The sequence below is a fragment of the Phyllostomus discolor genome, chromosome 4 (genome assembly GCF_004126475.2).
Source record: "Phyllostomus discolor isolate MPI-MPIP mPhyDis1 chromosome 4, mPhyDis1.pri.v3, whole genome shotgun sequence".
NCBI classification, from domain to species: domain Eukaryota; kingdom Metazoa; phylum Chordata; class Mammalia; order Chiroptera; family Phyllostomidae; genus Phyllostomus; species Phyllostomus discolor.
Genome location: NC_040906.2, coordinates 157,536,532 through 157,555,575, shown reverse-complemented (window position 1 = coordinate 157,555,575; position 19,044 = coordinate 157,536,532). Strand labels below are relative to the sequence as shown.

The 19,044-nt window shown below is 36.4% G+C and overlaps 1 long non-coding RNA gene across 2 annotated transcripts in view; it reads right to left on the bottom strand.

Annotated features, from left to right (window-relative positions):
* LOC118500279 overlaps nucleotides 1-19,044 on the bottom strand; it is a 417,927-nt gene that overhangs the window by 177,383 nt on the left and 221,500 nt on the right. For both annotated transcript variants that reach the window (XR_004902838.1, XR_004902837.1), the window contains exon 2: nucleotides 10,850-10,955. This is a non-coding gene — a long non-coding RNA (uncharacterized LOC118500279). The remainder of the gene's footprint in view (nucleotides 1-10,849; nucleotides 10,956-19,044) is intronic.

The window sequence follows — 19,044 nt, the reverse complement described above, 5'->3', positions numbered from 1 at the left end:
CCAGAAAAGCCACATCACATAAATAGTAGATTATAGAACCAAATAGAGCATCTTGGGTAGCTGAGCTGTAGAAAAGACTCCTTCTCCAACTTCACACATGTTAAACACACACCAGACCCTGTCTATACCAATTGGTGCACATATTTTATTTTATAGCATAGGAAGAAAAGTTTATTTGGGGCTAGACAAAATTAAATCAAATCATTGGAGACAAGATGAGTGCTGGAGATGACATCTATTCCATGCCTGACCCATCCAGGTAGAAGCGCCCATGGTTCCAGAGGTAAAGGTGAGAAAATGCTAGAACTGACTTATGAGAGATTTAAAACAATTTTTAGAAGGGTTAAGAGATAGAAGCTGCTGGGATGTTTTCAGGAGAGTCTTTGTGTAACTCTTAGCACAAGTAAAATTCTGAGGTGGGGGAAAACCCTTTCTCTCTGATGTTTCCCCCGGCCCTGCTCTGCACTTCTGTGGCCCTCTGAGGGCTGCCAGCCTTTTGGGCAGTCCCACCTGGGGAAGACAGGAGAGTCACTGTCAGCCTATGCAGGAGATGCAGTTCTGTGGAGCAGGTCTGTGGGGAAGCACCACATTGATGGAGAACACAGGAAAGAAAAAAATTCCAGTTACATAGAAATAAATAGGATTTTAAGCACAGGTGAGGCCCCTGTCCCTTTAATTTATACCACGTGCTGCCACAGAGTAGTCGTTCTTTAAGGACGACTACACATTTTTTAAAAATTCTTTTAATCAAAGAATCTTTATAAATTACTATAAGATAGAGAAAACATTCCATCACAACCTTCCAAAAATGTGGCCTCAACTAGTTTCCATAAGTTTTCTATGAGAATCTCTTCTATAATCAATGTTAACGAATGTTCTTTCCCTCCAGGTCCTTATTTTTTATAAAAGTACATCATTTCATGAGTTTGGCACAGCCTCCTATATCCCCTCCTGCTCTTCTAAATACACACTAGGTCAAGGACCACCCTGGTTCCACAAACCTTCAACACACCACCTAACTCTGCTGCCCTTCCCCAAATACTTGGACACAGATTGCCCATCTTCAGATAGTTTGCACTGCAAACTGAAAAAATTTTGTTCAGACTTCATCAGTTATATATTGTTTGGGAACATCTTTCCTTCTGTTTTTTGATTTTATTGGCCATTGTATTTTATTTTTGCCTGCTTTCCCATTCAAAAAGTAAGTTTCTTGATGACAGGGTCTATGTGTTTTCATCTCTGCCTCTTCCACAGTGCTTAGCACAGATAGGTCCTCTATGAATATTTTTAGTGACAGATTGATTCATGTGTCCAGCATAGTACTGAGAAAAAACGGATTGAATATTTGGGTTCACAACTGCACCACATTTTGAGATGTCACTCTCTTTCCTCTGCCCAGAAAAATCTTTTTCATTTTTTAATCTTAAACTTCTAGTAATTGAGGTAAAGTCAAATAATCAGGCCAAGTCTGCTAGCATTTAACAGCAAAAGTTTCCCAACACACAAGCAAGACTACCAGAGATAAAATGTTCACAGTCTCCTCTTTTATTAGCTGTACCAACACTGAATAAATGACTGACTATACATTAGGTAGAATCTACCTAAAAAAGGCTCCAATATGAGTAATTTCAAAGAAATTTAAAAACAAAAAATGCCAGAAAACTTATGGTATAAATGAGTTCTATTCTTTAAACTATACTTTTATGTACTAAAATAAAGACTCTTCAAGTTTTTCATCAGTAACCACAATACAGAAAGACCAAAATGTTTTGCTTAGTTGTTTGCATTCTTACTCACTAACAATCAAAATTAAAGTTATCACATTAAAACCATCAGCAGTTTATACCTCCCATTTATACAACACACTCAAAAATTATTAAGAACTGATGGTTAATAATATGAGATTACATGATGTTTTAATAATCTCTTGTGTGCATGAAAAGGCATTGCTTTTTCTTCTTATATGAAACTTTGCATCTCTTTAAATGTTTGTTTCACTAACACATTAATCTTATAAAAATGTACAATAGGAAGAAATCTCTTTATCAGTAGCATGAGAAATCAGGCCATGTTCAATTCAACACATTTCAGGACAAAAAGAAACCACCAATCACTGACCTCTAGTGCAAGAGAAATTTAGCAGAAAAAGTTGCCTCCAATGGTTTTTAAAACAATATATAAAACTGGATAGACGAGGAGGCAAAGCAAAGAGTTGATTCACAGGACTAGGGTGAAGAGAAAAAACAAACATTATAGTTGCAAAAACATATATTCCATAACAAGTTCTTAAGACTCCCAGGTGCAACATCAGCAGCGCTCGAGTCTCGATTTTTATTGTAATCTTGTGGCTTTTTATTTGTAACTTATATGAAAAGAATCATATTGATTGGGGCAGATTTAACTCAGTAAAACCTATTCTACTGAGATTGTCTGTACTAGGTGATTTTATCAAGTTCTCTTTTGGTTTCATTTTCTTCCTCATCCCTATTCCCAGGGGAGGCTGCAGCCCAGCTTGCAGAGCAAATTGCCCTAAATTGAGTTCTTTCTCTGGCATAGACAGGGCTGCCTTTGGCTCCTTGGCTTGAAAACTTTATGCATTCTTTTTTCCTTCTTCCTTAACAATCCCCTTCCCTTTTTCCAATTAAAATGGAGAAGTTTGCACCAGTACCTGCTCCCAATTAAATGAATACTGCATTACCAGCCGCACTCCCGGATCTTCTTTACCCTCCCTTCATTAGCCTTATTCCTCTGAGGCTGCCTGGCTGTCTGCCAGGGACTTATGGCAAGAATTCAAAATCTTGCACACTTTATCCCCTCCAAATCATTCTTGAATATAAGCAGTCTGCTCCTTAGGCCCAGCATGAGAAATCCAAGAACGTGTTCAAAAGGGGTAGGGGGTAGGGAGGGAGAGAAGAGAAAAATGATTTATTTAAAAGGCTAAAAGCCTATGCAAAGAAAGACAAGCTAAGAGAGGTTAAGCTTCCCAGTTAATTGACCCTAGTTTCTTTTGTAAAAGCCTGAGTAGGAAGAACAACAAATGACAGTTCGATGGACTTGCTTTGTCTCTGAGTGCTTTCATGCCTACAGGAAATACATCATCATCTTCACACCTCAGGCACCCAACTCCCCAACACTCAAATTGTGCACAGGACCAAAAAAGCCCACCTCAGAAGCTTAAGCAACTGTTTTGTGTATAAAGATCAACATGGAATTTTCCAACAAATAAAAGTGCTATGTGGCCATTGCATCAGCCATTCTCACTGACACTTGGAATCAGTTAAGCGTGCATCAAGCTGTCATAAATGAAGACCCTGGTGTCAGGCCACAGAAACAAATGGGCATTCTGTGTGAATCCACTGCTCTCTGAAACTGCTCAAATTCCGTTTACAGAGCCTTTAAACACCTTTTAGCAAAATACATGATCAAATCCAAGCTTTGATAAGTACTGTCTGTGTGACCTTGGGCAAGTTATTTAACTTCTCTGAGACTTGTGGTCCTCATTTGCAAAATAAAGATAATAACTGACTCTGGTGTCAAATGCAGTTCTGTAGACTAAGTACAGCATGTAAACTACTTAGTGCAATCCCTGGCACATGGTACATAACTAGTGTAAACTCGTTATTATTGCTGTGACTATTGATATTAAGCAAAAATACACCAGGTGATCTGACAGAGCTTTTGGAGCTTTTCCCAGAACATCACAAGGACTAGGGTCAATTTATAGATGCTTTTTAACTTTGAAAAATTAAAAACTGTGCAATTGGAATCTGAGAAACTGACCCTTATTTGGCACAGACCCCAACACAGCTGTGGCATCCACTAAGGTCATTATTAGAAAACTATATCATTTAGTAGTAATTATTGTAAGCCATCAAATTCTTCAAGCACCCTAGAAAATATATAGTCATTGTTGAATTTTCCTAAGGACAACGCATGATTGGACACTTTGAAACAGTCATAACTGAAGTCAATTTATTTCAGTTCTGAGAATTAACAAAGAATTTGGTTTATCACCTAGTGAGAAACTTTAAGGTATGCTTAATTTACTCATTTAAAAAAAAAAGGAAAACAGTGCAAAAAGCCATAATTACTAAATATTTAAAGTGATTATATTAATGAAAAGACAAAAAGGAAAATCCACAGGTATGAAAGGGACAAACATTGAGAAGATATTTCTGCCAAGCATTTTCACCTCCTACAGCAGACACAACAGCTGCTGCCGCACACGAGCTGCAGGATCACCTCCTGATCTATGAGAAACGCGCTGTGCTGTCTGGGAACCCCAAGGCAGCACATGCACTCTCAACACAGGAAGATAGTCTATAAAGAACACTTTTTATTTCTCAAATCAAGTCCAATTTTCAATAACATTTTGAACAATTTTAAGGATACAATCATTGGAATCAGAGAGCTGGAATTACATTCCAGCCTCATCTTTTGCTTGCTATGCATCCTTTAGAGAGTTAATCAGGTTCTCAGACCATCAACTTTGTCAAATATAAAATAGGTCTAATAACACCTTCAATGTGATGTCATTGTAAAATTACAGTTAAAATGCTTAATTTGGGCCATAAAAAGCTCCATACTTTCATCATCATCATTACTATCATCATCATCACTATCATGTTGTCAAGTTCTTTACTATGTAAAGATTAGTTCTTAAAATAGGGAATGAATATGAAATATGGACTAAAATTTTGAAATATGTTGTTCAGTCTGTCAAACGTTGGTGTAATTGCCTTGAACTCTATGGCAGTAACACACAGTCACAGCACAGATCATGCATATTTGACGACAGCCACAATGGAATGCTTTCTGGGGGATAGTTATAAGGAATGGGTTGGGAAATCTACTGCATCCAGGAAGTTACCTAAATTACTGTTTAACAAAAAATAGAATCATATGCACTTGCATGTAGATAAAACAAGGTCACATAGCAACAGCAGAGCCAGGACTTAAGCTCAGGTCTGCCAATTCCAAGTAAAGGTTTCTCAGGTGATATTTATACTCACAATTCAAACATGTCATATTACCCAGTTACATGAGGGAGGAAAAAACCCTCATTGGAGGGTCTGAAATTTCCCATTGTTGTACTATCACAGGCATTCTAAAATTACAAAATTAATTTTAAATATAAATTTATTCTAAACCTTAAGCATCACAAACCTAAACCTTTATATCCCCTTAAGCCTGCTCTCCTGTTATAGAACCTGTCTTGATTAATGGCACTATCATTCATCCATGCTCGGCCTCAATGCTCACTGTCGCCCCCATGCACTTTGTGTGACAGCCATTTTCTTCTTCATCTTTGCTTTTTGTTCTTTAGCCTATGCTGTTCCTCTAGTCTGTAGTGCCATTTATTTTCCCACCTTGCCTAAATATCCCATTAGAGCTTGGAAAGAACCCTCTATGCAAGTTCTATACAGACCCATTAGATGAAGCTTGTGTTAGTTACCAAGAGATGTTAAAATCTTTTGGGATTGTGGGTTTGTCAATCTTCCATGTAGTTATGTCCATTTATGCCATATAAATATGTATGTATGTGTTCTATATATATGTATACATATATAGAATACACACAATACATACACTCATGTGGTCGCACACAAGATCTGTCTGGAAAAAATCCAGCCATTGTTAATATAATGAGAATGGTTTGTGCAACTTTGATGTAATCTGGCTGCCAAGGAGAGTAGATTGGAATGGGCCTGCATGAACAATGATGACTTTGCTGTACTTATCAATGGGGGCAGTAGACGCCATTGAGTGAGCATGTGTACTGTGTGGCCATTGTATTCAAAATGACTGAGCAAGGAGAGCAATGAATCTGTACCAAATTTTGTGTTAAGCTTGAACATTCCTCTACACAAACTATTCAGATGATTCAGAAGGAAGCAGCTACAGGCAACTGGTGATTGGCAGCTTCATCACAACAATACACCCACTTATTCATCATGTCTTGTGTAGAAATTTTTGGCAAAACATCAAATCACCCAGGTAACTCAGCCCCCCTGCAGCCCAGATTTGGTGGCCTGTGACTTTTGCCTTTTCCCAAAACTAAACTCACCTTTGAAAGGGAAGAGATTTCAGATCATTGATGAGATTCAGAAAAATATGATGGATAGGACAGCTGATGGTGACTGCGAGAACTGCATGAGGTCCCAGTTGTCTACTTTGAAGGAGATTGAGGTGTCATTGTCCTATGTACAATGTTTCTTGTATCTTGTATCCTCTTCAATAAATGTCTCTAGTAACTTTTTATATTTTGACTGACTTGTAATATCTGATTAGGTTGTCATCATTTCTAATTAACAAGGTCTATTCAGAAGGTATCCAGTCATGAAATATGAAAAGTGGAGACATTTATTGAAGAAGATAAATGAAAATGTTTTGACCCAATTTAAAATTTTATATATATAATATGTTTATTGAATTTAGAGAGATAAAAACGGAGATCAAGAGAGAGAGAAACATCAGTGTGAGGGAGAAACATCAATTGGTTGCCTTCCAATTGATATGCGCCCTCACTGGCGATTCAACCCAAAACCTAGGTATGTGCCTTGGCAGGAAACTGAACCTACAACCTTTTGGTGTATGAGATGATGCTCCAATCAGTTGAGCCACATCAGCCATGGCTATATATTTTTGATAATACTGTCAGTTATGTTCAATTTTTAAATATACAAATATATATGGTTGTATGTTTATTTTGTCTTTATGTTATTTATATAAGCTTTAAAATCTATTTTGTGTAAAAAGTGATAATTACAGCAAGTTTCTTTTGGTTAGTATTTGTCTGGGATAGTTTTTCCATCCTTTTATTTTTATGTTTGTTGTGTCATTATGTTCTAAACATGAATCTCTAGACAGCATACAACTGACATTTATCTTAAATTGAGACCAAAAATTTTTGTTTTTTTTAACTGCAAAGTTCACTCCATTTTTATTTATTGGGATTACTGGACTATTTAAATTTGTTTCACTTAGTTCATGTACCTGAGATTGAGCTATTTTACTTGTCTCTTGTTTACTTGTCTCTAGATTGACAAGGATTTTACTTGGGACAGTTACTTGTCTCTGTTTTTTCTTTACTGCCTTCCTAATTCCTTCAAGAAGCATTTCCTGAGCAACTACAACATTGCAAGCACAATTTCAGACATCAGAGAGCAGGGTGGAAGGGCCTTTTCCCTAATACCTTTTCCCTGAGATTCCATGATAGTGGGAATGGACAAACAGTGGATAAGGAAACAAATGAATAGTAATATAAATAGATAATAATGAATACATAATAAATTTATTTTCTATTGTAGTGTCTTTACTCTTTCAGAAGCTCATCTTTTCTGACCACACTACAAGAGTAGCCCTGTAATGATTCTCTTCTCCTATGGCTCTCCTAGTGTACCTGCCTCCCCAGTATTCTTAGGTTGTTATTCAAATATTACTATTCCCTAGCTTAAAACCTTCAGTGTCTCCTCATTGACCATTTCTTTGAGCAAAAATACCTTAGCCTGGCATTCAAAGTTCTCTACAAAATTACTTAGCTTATGTTTTCCAGCTCTTTCTTCCATATATCCTTATACATCCTCAACTCTACCCTCTAACCAAACAAACTCAGTACTTCCTACTACCAAACACATCAAGTCCCCTTTTTTATGCCTCATACTCTATTTTTTCTCTTTTTTTCCATTGGATCCTCTTTCATTTACAGCATTCTCCAAAGCACATTTGAAATTCCACTTTCCCTCAAAACACCCTTCATGACTCCATACATATGTGAGCTTTTCCTCTTTTGAATTTCATGGCACTTAGTATTTTTTTTTCCTGTTTATAGGGCAGCGTCTTACAGTTTTTCATTTATTATAATGTAAGCTTCTTAATGGCAGGATTTGTTCTGACTCCTTTTAATTTCCAAATAGTTCTAAGTACTTTTTTTGGAAGATAACATGTGAGCAGAAAATAAGTCTTGAATTAAATTAGCAACTGTATCTGGGCCTGGTCACCACTTTGCACTATCCATCTTAACAGGCTAGAACGCTGGGATAAACGCTCATAGGGGCCAATGTATAACAAAGCATTTTGTCTCATTCTAGAGGAAATTGTTCAAAAAGTAAAATACCTCAAATGAATAAACCCCAGTTAAATTTATAAGAATTAAGCAAAAGATATATACTGACATATATACAACATTTTTCAGTAAACATGTGTGAGACACCTTCTACACGCTAAGCACTGTGCTAGGTCGGGGAATACAAAGATGGATAAGGCTTAATATTTGACATTAAGCAGCTGAAGCCTAGTGGAAAAAGGTAAATAAACAGATAGAGGAAAATGTAGTAAGTGTTACTACAGAAAGATCTTCAAAGAGCAACTGGAAAACTCAGGCAGGAGGCTCTGCAAATGTATCAGGCGAGCTAGCTCTTCTACTGAGAAAACAGCTTGAGAGCTGGGAAGGGCAGGTCTTTATGCTTTCAGAGTATTTATGCCTTCTTCTACTTGCAGATAGTATAGTGATAAATTGATAATATTTTAAGTAGGACCAATGTCACACATAGAGATGTCACTATCTTTTGCATATACTGCTTCAAGGGAGTTTATGAATTTCTGATTCAGCATAGCAGTGGATACACGTATTTATTTCTCATCCTTGCAAAACCACACTGAACTCACAGTGAAAGAATTTTATAACTTATAAACGCATAGGATGAAAAGAATAGTAGAGGAGAAAATACCTAAGCAATATCAAATACATTTCTAAAATGTTGGAAGATAACTGGTTGAATAGTAACTGCTTGTAAACCAGATAAAGCTGAAAGCCCAACCTGAATTGAAGGAAGCCAATAGAGTTTTACTTCAAAAAGTCAGAAAGTCCCAAGGTATTAAAACACCCGGTATCTCTTAAGATGAGATGTTAATGTAGTGGGAAGGGGTTTATGAATAAAACCAGTGGATTAGTCAAAAGTTTACCTAAGAAACAATTAGATGTCCGATCCCTTGCCTGATGCCAGCAGATCAGAGGTTTACAATCTGTAGAGATATGTTTAGCAAATACAGGGTGAGATGTTCTACTGAGTAATAAGAATGAAATGCAAAATCCCTGTGCTGAATGGTGAGATCTGCAGCTCATTTTCTGGTTCAGCTCCCAGAACACAGACCCCTACGCTCCTACCCTCCAAGCATAAAATTGGAGAGGTCTTCTGGGGAGAAACTGAAAGTCCCAGAGAAAACATGTGCATATATGACACTTAGGGTCTCTATTAAAATGTCATGTTACTGCCTTATCACACAAGGTAAACCTCACCAAATAATACTTCCTAATATGGGGCTTTCCATATAATTATGAGGCCCTTACTCTTAATATAGAGTGACAGTAAAACATGTGAAGAAATCTTCTAGCAGAAATAGACGAAAACATAGATTCTGGAATCTGAAAAGGGTGAGGTTTCTGATAGAAATATGAAAACTAAAAGACATTAGAGTGAAGTTTCCAGAGTTCTGAGCAAATATTACTTCCAATCTAAAATTCAGTAACTAGCAAATGTACTTATAGAATATAAACATAAATCAAGACTAGTTATAGAATAGGGATATTCTGGTGTATTCAAAGTCACAAAAAGTTTACCTGTTAGGTATTCTTTTCAGGAATCTTCTGGAAAATAAACTTCATTGAAAAGTTGGCAGTAAAGAAAGAAAGAAACTCAGGAAACAGAGAGCAAGCCCAAGAAAAAGAAAAAAAAGTAGTTCTAGAATGATGTTAAGGGCTTTAGAATGGATATCTGTAAGAAAAAAATAGTAATGCCTAAAAGGATTAAAAAGGAACCTGATTCACTTAACATAGATGTACCTATCAAAACAAGGAATACCCATAGAAGATAAATGCTATATAGCTTACGTATTAACATAGAAAAGGGTGACAGTTGAAGAATTAAACACATTAATTATCGAAGGGAGATTTGGAAACTGGAAAAGTTATTCAGCATGTGCAAGGACTGCCCTGGAAGAAATGCCATCTCTTTTTAATGTGCAAATCATGGTTGCAAGAAGCTCTAAGAGAAGAAATATTTCAAAACAACTTCATGGACAAAGTTTTGCTAATTGATTTATTTGAAAAGCTCTTAAAATGCACTGACATACTTCTTCAATGACATCTAGATTATATAGAAAGGATTGTTGCTTGTTAGAGGTATCATTTGTATCTGATTCTAATTAGTGAACTAAATGTCATAGGTGCATTTCTCTCTTAAAAACTGTGAAGCAAAATAAGAGAATGAACTGTCCTATTTAACCTTCCTCCTAAAATTAAAACTGGCTAAAAGTTAAAATTCTTGCCATCACTGGTAGGTCCCCTGAAACTCCACAGAATCCTTACAATAAAACATTAACTTGGGCTAATGTGAGTGACAAACTACTCACTACAATAATCCCTAATTGGCATGTGTAATAAAACATAAGCCATATAAACGGAACAAGATTTCATTGGAAACTTCCTCAGCTCCACTACTTAGTGATTATTCTTTAATCAAGAGTTCTTGATTACATTTTCATTCCTACAGGAAGAGTCTGCAAATATAAAAAGGAGCAACTTCTTTCTCACCTCAATCTAGTTTCAATTCAAATCTTGGATTTAACTCAGAGTCATGTCCATCACAGACTTTCTAGGCAAAGAATGAGCTTGCATACACACATAAGACAATTCCAAGAAAAGTATTTTCTAATCTTAACCAAACATTGCTCTCCCCTTCTCAGACTGAAACTACAGGGTTAGTTCATCCCAATAGAGTTACCACTACAAAATCATTTTAGTAGACCCTTGGCAACAATGAAATTGACCTCATTATCTCAGCGTACTTACAGACTTTCTGTACAGGCTCAGGACATAGGGAGTCAAAACCATCTCTGATGCTCTCTGACACAGTGGAGGTGAATGGATTCCACAGGGATGCATACACCAAGGACATCTAAAAGCCAAATGACAAAATATTAACATCTCCAGATTCTGTCTGTGCAGACACAGGAGCAACTGTAGATTTTAAAACTCTTGAGTGTATTGTCAAGAGACTGAAGTCCATTTTTTTGTTATGCTTTGTTATATTTCAAGATTTCACCCAAAAATAGCAACATATTCTGAAACCAGTTTTTCTAGATCAAAAACTTAATTCTTCTGTAATTTTGTTTATGTTAGTCTCAGTTTTAAAAAGGGATACAATTTCAGACAGGGTGTTGGCTTCGTTTGAAGATTTATTTAAACATTTCATGAATTTTATAATAGAACTTTAACTCATCCACAGAAAGAAGAACAGCTTAAGGCCATCTAATATGGTGAATTTGGTATATAAGAAGATGAGCTTTGAAGAATTAGTGTCATCTGAGTTGGAGTCAAGTTTCTTAAAGGTAAAATGGGGCTAATATTAACATCTACTTCATGATGGGGGTATTAGAATTAAACTTAGCACAGTGCCTGACACATAATGTTTAAAAAGTGTGAGATTTATTATTTTAATTACGAGTCCCCAATCAAAATTCACATATACTTCCCTTGCAGGTATTCTCCCCTCTTTTAATTAATAAAGGCAGTTATTGTAGATTGCCCTACAGTCAAAAGGAGAAAAGCAGGAAGGTTTAATGGTGAGACAAAGAACCAGGAAGTATGATCGAGGGATAAGGGAAGCAAAACCAGAAAGAGAGAAAATCAACACTAGGATATACTATGAAGTCGGTGTCATTATGAGCAACTGGTTACTTAATCTAGCAAGACTTTCTGAGAAGCCTTATGAAGCTGACTTCAAAACCATGTTTTGTAAAAATAGTTACAAAACTCCCCACAAATGTGGTATCAGCATAAGGATAGACATATGGATCACTGAAATAAAATTGAGAATCCAGAAATAAATTCTATGGTCAATTCATTTTTAACAGGGGTGCTAAGACCATTCAGCTGGAGGAAAAAGGACTTTTCAACAAAGGATGCGGAGGCAAATAGTGCCCACATGAAAAAGAATACAGCTGGAACCCTACTGCATACAGTATATGAAAATTAACTGGAAATGGATCAAAGATCTGAATAAAAGCGCTGAAACTTTTAGAAGAAACAGCGGAATAAATGTTCATTACCTTGGGGTTGGTAATTCTCAGTCATTATACCAAAAGTGCAAGTAACAGGAGGAAAAAAAATTAGACTTTATAAATTGTAAAAACTTTTGTGCATAGAAGGGCACCATCAAAAAAGTGAAAAGACAACCCACAGAATAGGAGAAAATATTTGCAAATCATACATCTAACAAACAAATACAATACAAACACATACATGTAAATAATTGTTCACAGCAGCACTGCTCACAATAGCCAAATGGTGGGAACAAACCAAATGTCAGTCATATGAACATGTTAACAAAACATAATATATCCATACAATGAAATATTGTTGAACAATAAAAAGAATGAAGTAATGATAATGTTACAATGGGGATTAACCTGGAAATTAATATGCTAAGTAAAAAAAGACATAAAATGTCACATGTTGTATGATTCTATTAATATCCAGAAGAGGTAAATCCATAGACAGAAAGCAGAAAGCAGATTAGAGTTTTCCAGGGGATGGGAGATGAGGGAATGGGTCCCAGCTGCTTAGTGTTTACAATGTTTCCCTTTGAGGTTACAAAAATATTTTGGAATGAGAAAGAGGCAATTGTTGCACAATATTGTGGATGCACTAAATGCCACTGAACAGTACACTTTAAAATGGTTGTTTTTGTTATGTGAATTTCACTTCAATTTTTAAAAAATTATATACAAAATTATCCAGTACAGTCTTCTCAGTCCTCAGATTGTTATATGTCTAGCTAACTGAAGTCAAATCACAGACAAAGCAAACAGATGGAGTGCCTGAGGATATAAGAGATCACCTGAAAGTAATAGAGTGGTTATACGAGGTATATGTTGAGAGGTCTAGCGGATTATCTGTAGCAGCCCCCATCAGCTCGAGGTTTTGCAAGATGTCAGATGCAGGGTCACATTGAAGCAATAGATTCCTCCATGCTTGTTAGTCCTCTCTCTAGACATAAATTATCTATAATATTCATCACCTACTTATGTGCAATTTTAGGATGTCTAAATTACCTTATAGGTAAGTGCCATGATATCTTTAAACAGGTTTATTATTTAAGACAGGGGTGTCCAACCTGAGTCCTGTGGGCTGCATGTGGCTAAGGGTGGCTATGAATGCAGCTCAACACAAAATTGTGGATTTACTTAAAACATTACAAGATTTTTTTGTGATTATAAGTCACAATGTATTTAACGTGTGGCTCAAGAAAATTTCTTCTTTGAGTGCGTCCCAGAGATGCCAAAAGGTTGGGCACCCCTGATTTAAGGCAATGAATAAGAATAGAAAACATAAAAGAAGGGGAGTAGAGGATAGCTTTTGGGTATGAATTTATATAATTGTAACTGGAGTTGATGGCACAAAAAACCTTATTGTTTTCTCAATAAATAAGTCAACTTCTAAAATAGAAAAAAAAAATCTAAGTATGGAGTTGTCTATATAATTTTAAGAATGAAAACATACTATCATATCCTTCCTTTACCCTAATATATCTAATTCATACCCTGATTTATTTACCTTAACAGATAATATTGATCTCTGCTCAATTTTAAAAGTAGTACTTTTCAACATTTTTGATCATATCTTCATTTGCATCCAAAGTCACATAGCCCCAAGACAAGTTAACCAATACCCTTTTAACTAATTAAAGCTTTTGTAAATCATAACAATGAAAACACAGAGAGAGACAGCAAAACCTGGTTAGGGGGCATGAGGAATCTCTTCTCACATTGCCCCTGGCTTCTTTAACCTGCTTCTTAACAAAATTCCCCATAAGATTCAAAGACAAGGGAAGTTGTAAGTAACACTGTTGATGTCTAGGAGTTCCAGGGAAATAATCCATTGCCGGCTAGAGAAAGAGACTGTTAAATCCACTAGTTTCCCTAGGACACCTTCATCCACCTCCTGATTAGAACCCATTCTCTCCTCTCTGACCAAGTCAGGATCAACTTCTAAAGAAATAAAATGCAAGATTCTTTGACCTTTGTGAGCTTGAAGGATCTTTGGCATTCACCATGTAGTTAATGATTCTTTTCTCCTTTCTCTTGGGAAAAATGAAATATGAAATTTGTGACTGTCATCCTCTGCTCTCAAATGTCATACTAATGTTGGTGTGCACTTTTTACAAAAATAAATTATACCATGGCAGCAAGTTAGAGGGCATGCAATGTTTGCAAAGCTCCTGCAAGTGCATATTTATCCAGAAATCACACTTGCTACATTTGTCTTAGAGAATAGAGGAACTGTAGTGCATTGAATGGTGTCCCTATAAAAGATATATCCATGTTCAAATCTCTAGAATCTATGAATGTTACCTTGTTTGGAGGAAGAATCTTAGTAGATGGGATTAAATTAAGGATCTTGTGATGAGATTATCCTATATTATCAGGGACGGGCCCTAAATCCAATGGTAAATATTCTTATTCTACTGAAGAAAGAAGATACACAAAGGAGATTTGACAGTGGAGACTAAAATTGGAGGTATGCAGCCTTAAGCTGAGGAAATGAAGGAATTTTTTGTAACCACCAGAAGCTAGAAGAGGCAAGGAAGCCTTCTTGTCTGTAGTCTTTGGAGGGAATGCAGCCCAGACAAGTGAGACCTTGATTTTGGAGTTCTGTATTCCAGAACTATGAGAAAATAAGTTGTTTTACACCAGGTTTGTTACAGCAGCCCTAGGATACTAATTTAGGAAACGTTCCTTGTACCTTAATAAAATGAGAAAGTTGTGCCCTTGTTTCTTCTTCAGGAGGAGACATCTTTCCTTTAAAGAACTTGGCTGTAGGTTGAGGTAAAATTCCTCTCTGCCCATGCCTGCAACCAGCCTTTATCGAGACTAGAGGCCATGCAGGTCTCATTTAAACTTTAAGTAATACTGCCTTAGATAAGAAGAAAAGGATAAGGCCCTGGCTGGCATAGCTCAGTGGATTGAGCACGGGCTGGGAATCAGTGTCCCAGGTTCGATTCCAAGCCAGGGTACATTCCTAGGTTGCAGGCCAGAACCCCCAGCAACCGCACATGGATGTCTCTCTCCCTCTCTCTTTCTCTCTCTCTCCCCCCTCCCTCCCCTCTCTAAAAATGAATAAATAAAATCTTTAAAAACATTTTTTTTTAAAAAAAGAAGAAAAGGATAAACATGGTCACTATTTTTTAAAAAATAAATTTTAAAAAGCAGTTATATTCAGTCTAAATTAAAGATTGAGGAATAGCTAATAGACTTTGAAAATTTGTATCTGTGAAATAAAATGTGTCATTTCTTTTTATTTTTTAATATTTTTTGTTTAATCCTCAAAACAAAAAATATAATCCAAGGATATGTTTCTTGATTTGAGAGAGAGAGGAAGGGAGACAAACAGAGAGAGAAAGAGAATCATCGATCGCTCACCTCCCTAACTAGGGACCAAACCTGCAACCTAGTTATGTGCTCTGAACCTACAACATTTTGGTGTACGGGACCACAATTGAACCAACTGAGCCACCTGGCCAGTGCAAATTATGTGTCATTTCTTAATTAACTCCCTTAATCTGCTAATTAAGGCCTACATTATATGAACCCATTTTCCAAAGATCTATGTTCTTATTTCCACTATATTCAAAATACAATGTATTCATGTTAAAGAGGAGGCAAGTACCGTTCCCTGCTCCTGTCCCTGATATAAAAGGTGGCCACACATATGTACTGTACAGATATTCCTCTCAACGCAGCCACGAAAGGCAATTAAGCTGGGCCTAATAATTTTACAGTTCTGTTTTCAGCTTCAGAAGGAACAAGACTACATGTGAAATCCCTTTTTATGGGATCCTACTGAGATCATAAAGGAATAATTACTCATTGATTAAGTCACAGTAAATCTCTTACCTGCTAAAGCTAATTTCTTGAGCCATGAAACCACTAGGCATTGCTTTTTGCTATTGTTCATTCACACGCAAAAAGAAAATTATAGGCACCACTTAGAAAAAAACACTGATACCAGGAATGGTTTGTGATTGTTTTAGATTAAGAGTTACTGAAAATCCGTCCACACAATATCAACACTAAACACACACACATCATTATCAGTAATGTCCTCAGTGTATTCAATGCTGATTTTGTGACAGAAAACTAATATTAAACAGTCTGACAATGTAGTGTGTCAGAAGTTGAGAACAATTCTATACCTTGTACGTGGAGTAAAGCCAACCATTAAAAGAAACACATTGTACATTTGACTCTTGAGCGTGTGAATACAAAGCTAAAACAGGTCATCACCCATTTAAAGTTTCTTACCAGAGATATAGTATGTAGAACTGAAGAACCATATTTACTGAGTAAATATTCATTTATTATGGGTACAGTGTACACAATAACTCCCCAAATAAGAAAAAAACATGTTTTTAATAGACCTCAGAGCTAAAAGGAAAAATAAATTCACAGAATTAATAAAGATTAATGTGACTGCATGTATAGACATATTTAACCCTCAGTCATAAACAAAATTCATTCCTTTACAATCTATCACATATTAACTGAACCCACAGCTACGTACTGGGGAGATGGAGGTGAATGGGAGAGATAAGATCCCTGCCTACATGTGTAATGGGCCTTAACACATGAATCTTTGAGGGCATCTATGCACACCAAATAAGCAAAGATGTACAAGCATAAAGAGTGTGAAGGAAGTGCTGAGAGTTTAATAGTGATCCACTAAGCCCAGTTTACAATGATGCCTACCAAGCTATCAATATCTTCTTATATTTCTTATATTTTCTTATAAGACAATATAATTCTTATATTTTCATGCAGCTTTACTGAGATATACAATACATCATACCTTTCATTTCCACTAACAATCCTGTTCTTCAATCTCAGATCTATTCTACACTATTGCCAATCAATTTTGCTTTAGCTCTAACCCAGAATGGGAAGAGGGAAAATTGGGAGTAACTTTGTCTAATTAGCTGCTTCTGACATCCCTAATGACATCTGCAAACACAAACTATGTCTCCTAATCCCATTTAGGATCTGAACAATTCTTATCACTCAGAGGCCCCACAAATAACACAGAGGAAGTATACATTCCCCAGCCCCTTTTGCAGTGAGAGGGAGTCATGAACTGAGTAGTGGCTAATGGCATGGGGATGGAAGTGATGTGTGCCACTTCAAACCCTGGACCCTAAAGCCAGCTGCCCACGATACCACCCTCTAAAAGCTTAATAACCAGTATCATGTTATGCTTTTCTGTAAGGAACTAAATTACAAAAAAAATGAGAGTAGAAAGAAGATGCAATAGATTTGACAAAGGAAAAGTAAGTTAAAAGCTGCAGTGTTTCTTTCAGGCAGAATTGTTCTCTTCAGAGCCTAAATTATTGCTTATGCAATTTTCTACCATGCCTACAACCATCAGTCAGTTTCAAACCCACCCCCTACCCCAGTTCCAGTTTCTGGATTGTCCTACCCTGTTTTTATTAATTTATGTCCTTTCAGGCCCAACTCACAAGTCATCTTCATGGGAATTGTTCCCCAAGTACCCTCCCCATCATTTGATGGCTTCCTGTCTGCATCTCCTGGTGTCTATGGATCCTCTTTTCCACTGAGACAACTATTTGTTATGGGTTGTTTTTCAAAGCATATTTTTTTATTGAACCTTTAAAAATGTCTTGGATATTTCAAAGCATTCATTCACATCAGTTCCCTTATGTAATCTTTTTTTAAAAATTATTTTTATTATTGTTCAAGTACAGTTTTCTGCCTTTCCCCCCTACCCCAGCCCGACCCCCCAGCCCTCCCCATCTCCCTCCCATTTCTACCCCCCATTATTGTCCATGTGTCCTTTATAATTGTTCCTGCAAACCATTTACCCTTTTCCCCTGAAATTCCCTCCCCTCTCCCCTCTGGTCACTCAGCCTGTTCTCAATTTCGGTGTCTTTGGTTATATTTTGCTTGTTTGATTGTTTCGTTGATTAGGTTCCTGTTGAAGGTGAGATCAGATGGTTTTCCCTGTTAGTACCTGAAAGACAGGAATGCCCATTTGGCCTCTCCAATAACCAGTCCAGAACCAGACCCAGAGTAGTTATTTATAAATATTTATTGAATCCATTCTTTGTAGCCATATTACCATTGGCTACCTATTATCATTTGGTAATGTTTGGTAAACTTTTATTTTTGCTTTTCCAATAAGACTTCAAGTCGCTTGAAGTCAGGGCTACATTATGTACCTTTTTCCCCACAAGCTTATGTCTGGGTTATGCATTAAGAAGATAACCAAACAAACATATGAAGCAATCATGTGGAATTCACTCTTTATCTTTTTCCAAATGCTCAAAGTATAGTTAGAAAATGAAAGCCTATTTAGGGAAGGGAGAAATATATACATTATACAGTTACTTAGGACTTTCTCTCCAATTCTGAGCTATCTTCCTGGGCCAGGGCTGGAAAGAAAATGTAAGTAAACTTCAGGGACAGGTACTGAAAGAGAACTCACATATATGTCCTATTATTTTATATGGAAAATTGGAAGAACCAACAGGTATTCTTTTCATTTGTAATGGATACATAATTAACCTCCTACCAGAAAGTTATCACCTTATAAATAATTTTTTTCCCATTACTTCTAACACTAGCCATTTCCCCTAATATATTACCCTGTATTTGCCTACCACATAAGCACTACCATTCACTGGTACTGTTATCCCTATTATGAGAAAAAAGGTATCTCAAGCTATCTTAGTTTATATTTTTTAGATAACCTAAATTTTGTTTATTAAGTCCCTTCTGCCTTGTCAACTTTCTGATATTAATTTGGGTTCCTGTATAGATATGCCCATAGAAAGAGGTCACTCATAGGTAGATAAGTATTAAAGCACATATGACAGTAAATATTCATTTATCATAATAAATTGGCATTCTAGGATATTCATCAAGAACTGTGTGAAATTTTTGAACCTGTGTTTTTGCACAAAGACATTAAGC